Source organism: Giraffa tippelskirchi, chromosome 7 (assembly GCF_054371585.1).
Source record: "Giraffa tippelskirchi isolate mGirTip1 chromosome 7, T2T-mGirTip1v1.2.pri, whole genome shotgun sequence".
In the NCBI taxonomy this organism is placed as follows: domain Eukaryota; kingdom Metazoa; phylum Chordata; class Mammalia; order Artiodactyla; family Giraffidae; genus Giraffa; species Giraffa tippelskirchi.
The window spans coordinates 68,512,819-68,518,044 of record NC_137281.1 but is presented as its reverse complement, the minus strand read 5'-3'; the positions used below and the strand labels follow the sequence as shown (position 1 = coordinate 68,518,044).

The following is a 5,226-nucleotide window of genomic DNA, read 5'->3' as shown; positions in this document are numbered from 1 at the left end:
CTCTGTTACATCATATTAAGTGAAAGTAGCTAGCCTCAAAAGGCTACATACTGTATGAGTCCGTCTCAGTGTCATTCTGGAAAGCAAACAAGAGGATAGGAGACTGGCTGGAGATGGGGAGAAGGGTTGGTCACAAACAAGCCCAAGTGAATTTGGGGAGATGATGGAAATGTTCTATGTCTTGATTGCAGTGGTAGTTGTGTAACTGTATGGATTTATCAAAACATAGAACTGTACTCTGTGGTGACTTTTACTGTATATAAATTATACCTTTATATCTTTAATGTGAAAAACAAGCAAAAAACCCTAAAATGACCTCTGACCGAGCATCAGCATGGTCACTATTGCTGGAGACTGCTGGCTCCTTAGCTCTCTAAAAGTGAGGTCACCCGCTAACCCCATGAGTGTTTGTGACTCAGGTCACAACAGTTGGGCAATGGTTTGCCTCTTATCTTGTTGAGAGCTGCTGACTGATCATGAAAGACAAGACAGGGAGAACTTTCTTTTTCCTTTCTTTCTCTTCTTTTTCTTCCTCCATTTTCTGCTCTCCACCAGCTCTTTTCCTTCATTTCTTTTCCCTATTTATCAATCTGTGTGTAGCTGAAAGGGATCTGCTAGAGGCTATGGTGAGTGGGGCAAAGGGAAGCATTTGCTCTGATCAGTAATGTATTAGTAAATGATTAATAGCCAGCTTTGTGAAGCACACATATTAACACACAGATTCATTTTAAACTCTACTGATATGAAGGGTATAGAAAATATAGTTTGCAAATACTAATAAAATTTACATCATTCTTTAGTGTCAGTTCCATATAGCCAGTTGATTTCCATCATAGTTTCATTGATTTTTGCTGAACTTTGGTATCTGTAGGCTTCCCTAGTAGCTCACTTGGTAAAGAATCCGCCTGCAATGCCAGAGACGCTGGTTCAATTCCTGTGTTGGGAAGATCTGCTGGAGAAGGGATAGGCTACCCACTCCAGTATTCTGGCCTAGAGAATTCCATGGACTGTATAGTCCATCGGGTTGCAAAGAGTTGGACATGACTGAGCGACTTTCCCTTTCATATCTGTAGCCAACATACCATTGTAAATAATAAACAAATGTAGTTTTGCAAGAATCTTGGCTGATATTTTCATTAACATTAATGATTGAGATGAAAGTGAAACAACAGAGATTGTGTTGGCTCTTGACTCATTAATCAATGACCTGAGTGACTTGGATTAATTTGATAATAGTTTTTGAGTACTGAAGGAATAGTTCCTTGAACTTTGTGCTGGTCACAATATAACAGTTATAGACACAACATTTTTAAAATTTTATTCTACATTGTTAACAATTTTTCTGTCCCTATATAATCAACAACAACAAAAAAAAACGTGAGCCCAAATTTGGAGCTTTCTTCTATTGCCATGGTTTAAATACTCTCACCCTGAAGGATTCCAAACTACCAAGGTGAAAACACTGTATGAAGAGATGTCCTCTGGCACACCATTATACCCTATTTCCACAATGTGGATGCAGTAGATAGAAACAGCATCAGGAACACAGGCACCAGCAAAATGTGAATGATTAAAAATGATGACTTTTATGTATTTATGACCTTAGCTTTGAATAGAATTTATTTAATTGAAAGCTTACATCCTTTAATTTTTAATAATGACTTTGTTTTGGAGCTAGCTCACAGAACTCCTGAAATTTAGCAATCAGTTCTCTAGCACTTCTTTGAGTTGGCTCCAGTCCATTAAGGATTCAAGTGCAAGGCCATGAGCCCCTCCCCCACCACAGATTCTGTAGCAACAGAGGCAGCATGAATGGAGAGCGGGTGCAGTCATATGCTGTTTCTCTGAGCCCCGCTACCCTCAATATGCTGCCAGGGCTGCTCTAGCCTTACGAGATATTTTCCTGAGCTACTCAGACTGATTGTCAGGGCTAAAATATCCATTGTCACAAGCCACACTTTAAACTGTATGAGAAAATGGATATGAATTTCAGTGGAATAAATGGTTTGATATTCTTCATTAAATTTCATCCATTAAAGTATTGTGTCCTTAATGAGAATTTGTTGTTCAGGGAAAATACTGTTATTCTGAAATTCCTTTTATTTTTAAAGCCAAATCTGAAAAGATTGCCATCAAAATGTGAACAGTTATCTTGGATGGTGAGTTTTTTTTTTTCCTTCTTGTGATTTTCTGTAGTTTACAACTTTTCTATAATGATAACATGTAAAAAGAACTGAGACAAATCTTTGTTAACTTGATATGTTAAAGTGCATTGATGTTATCCTTTTAAAGACCAAGACAATAAATTGCATTTTCAGTAAAAACAATGCCCTGGGAAACAGACATTACTATGTTCAGTTTCGTTTGAAAGCCAGATGTCCAGGAATTGGATATGGCTAATTATCAAATTCTACCCGGATGGAGTGTTTTCTTTTTCTTTCTTTTCTATCATTAGATGGAAAAGCAAGTATCTCTGGCTGCTTACTTTATTACATTTAATCACTTTAGTTGGTAAACTTTAAAAAATAGATGCAGCTTAGAAAAAGGGCAGTTTATTCTATCATGAAAGAAAAGTTGAAACAGGTACAAGAAATAGAAAAGAAAGAATTAAAATGTGTAATTAGTTATCTGATAAAGAATTTTAAGCTTGCTCTTTGACCAATTCCGGCAGTGTTAGAAATGAAATTGATCCCATCTCTTTTGGGGTCGGTCTTCCTGAATTAATCTATTGCTGTGTAACAAATTACTCAAAAGACTTAGCAGCTAAAAACAATAGCTACTGTTTCACAGTTTCTATAGATCAGGAAGTTGAGCATGTTTATGAATTAGTTGGCTGCCTACGACTCAGGGGGCTTCCCTCATGGCTCAGCTGGTAAAGAATCTGCCTGCAACGTGGGAGACCTGAGTTCGATCCCTGGGTTGGGAAGATCCCCTGGAGAAAGGAACGGCTACCCACTCCAGTATTCTGGCCTGGAGAATTCCATGGACTGTATAGTCTATAGGGTCTCAAAGAGTCGGACATGACTGAGCGACTTTCACTTTCACTATTATTCAGGGTCTTTCTGTGAAGCTGTTAGCCAGGGCTGTGCTATCATCTGAAGGCTTGATGGGAGAAGATCCACTTCCAGGCTCACTCACATGATTGTTGGAGGGATTACATTCCTTGGGACCTGTTGGACTAAGAACCTCAGTACTTTGCTGGCTTTTAGCCAGGAGCCTCCTCTGTTCTTTGCCATCTAGACCTCTGTATAGAGCCTCTCACAACATGTCAGTTGGCCTCCTGAGAGCAAACAAGCAAGAGAAACATCTAAGGTACTTGCTTCCTGCCTTTCAGGGCTCGTGTTCTCTACTGCCAGGTGTCCAGTGCCTCAGAACAAACGAAAAGACAAAACCATTGCTTCACATATTCTTCCCAGCTTGGGGTTGTTTAAAGCTTGAGGGTGTGCCTGGTACGTGTTACTTTATCTTATCCAGAAGTGCAAGTGTCTGAAAATCACTGATAATTCTATCAGATTTCTCTGCTAGAAACTAATTTAATTTCTTGTGCTTTTATTTTTATAAGCATAAGGTAATGTGTTTTAAAATTATTCTTATTGATCAAAGAAAAATTACTAACACAAAAAGTAAAATTTGTTAGAAATCAGTGTCGTAATGAGACAGACTAGGGACATAAATAGAGCATTAATAAATGTTAAATTATTCTTTTGTTTGGCATGCAGGGCAGTGAAACTCTCAGAAATGCTTGTTGCTCTTTGGTAAAGTTGTGGGAAAGCTATTGTGAAAATGGAGTTGACAAAGAACCAGTGTGTATAAGTCAGGATGCCTTCTCAGGTAAATCAGTTTTGGATGAAAGTCATGAAATTTGGTGATCTGAGAATTACTTTCTTAAAACCATCCCTTACACATACTATTATTTCCCACATGTCCCATGACATAAAAATGGTTGGAAAAAAAAAATGGTTGGGAAACACTAGTGTTGACAGTGCTGCATTTCCCATTTCTGCTTGTGACTATCACTTGCTAACCTGTATCTTTGCTAGACTTCTCCAGGAAGTACTAGCAACTGCCTCTGCCGTGATCCTTCACTGCAGTCTTCCTCCCTTTATGTTCTGGGCTGGAGTGTTTCCTCCATCTTGTTCTTCTCTCACTTCTTGTCTTACAGATATCTGGCAAAATCTCTCACTCTTGACCATGCTCCCATTCTTAACATTCATGGATGTGTTCCCTTTTATGAACACTTAGTAGCCACGGGCCTGTGGTTTCTCTCGTTGCAGAGCACAGGCTTCAGCAGTCCTGGCACATGAGCTTAGGAGCTCCATGCATGTGGGGTCTTCCTGGACCAGGGGTTGAACCTGTGTCCCCTGCATAGGCAGGCAGATTCTTAACTACTGGACCACCAGAGGAGTCTTCGCCATTTCGTTTTCCAGGGAATTACAGTGACAAGTTCAGTTTCTTTAATGGTTATCGGATTACTCTATTTCATCTTGTTTGAGCTTTGGTAGTTTGTAGAATTGGTCTATTCTAAACTGTTGAATTATAAGTTTGTGATATTTCCTTATTTAAGATTGCAGAAATTATAATGATAAGCTGTTTTATTACTGATATTGACAATTTATGTCTTCTCCCTTTTTATTTTGCAGTCTTGCTAGAAGTCTATTAACTAGTGTTTGTTGCATTTGTTTGTTTTATTTTGTTTTCCAATGTCATTGATTTCTGCTCTTTCTTTTTTTCTAACTTCTTGAGGTTATTGAAATGAGACTTTCCTAATGTAATATGTCACATTTTTCTGAGTAATATTTAATGTGTAAATTACCTTCTTAGTACTACTTTAGCTGTAACCCAGAAATTTTAATATGTTGTATTTTTGTTTTCATTCAGTTCTGTGTTTTTTGGTTTTTGTTTGTTTTTTAAAATTTTCTTTGGGACTTCTTTGACAAGGTGTATATATATGTGTGTGTGTGTGTGTTTTCGGTGTGGCTTGTGGGATCTTAATTCCCCAACCAAGGATTGCATGCAGGCCCTTGGCAGTGAAAGTGGAGTCCTAACCAATGGACTGCCAGGGAACTCAAGCAAGGTATGATTTTAAAGTGTGGTGTTTAATTTCCAAGTATTTGGAAAATTTCCTGTTGCCTTTCATTGATTTTTAATTCAGTTTCATAAAGATCAGAGAACATACTTATGTCAATTCTTAAATGTGTTAACATTTGTTTTCTGACCTAGCATTTG

At 38.0% G+C, this 5,226-nt stretch overlaps 1 long non-coding RNA gene across 1 annotated transcript; it reads left to right on the top strand.

Annotated features, from left to right (window-relative positions):
- The first annotated feature begins 455 nt into the window (after positions 1-455).
- Positions 456-5,002, top strand: LOC145512123 (uncharacterized). The gene is made up of 4 exons (XR_014058313.1): positions 456-626; positions 2,112-2,159; positions 3,335-3,449; positions 3,720-5,002. It is a non-coding gene; the product is annotated as an uncharacterized LOC145512123 (long non-coding RNA).
- The last annotated feature ends 224 nt before the right edge of the window (positions 5,003-5,226 follow it).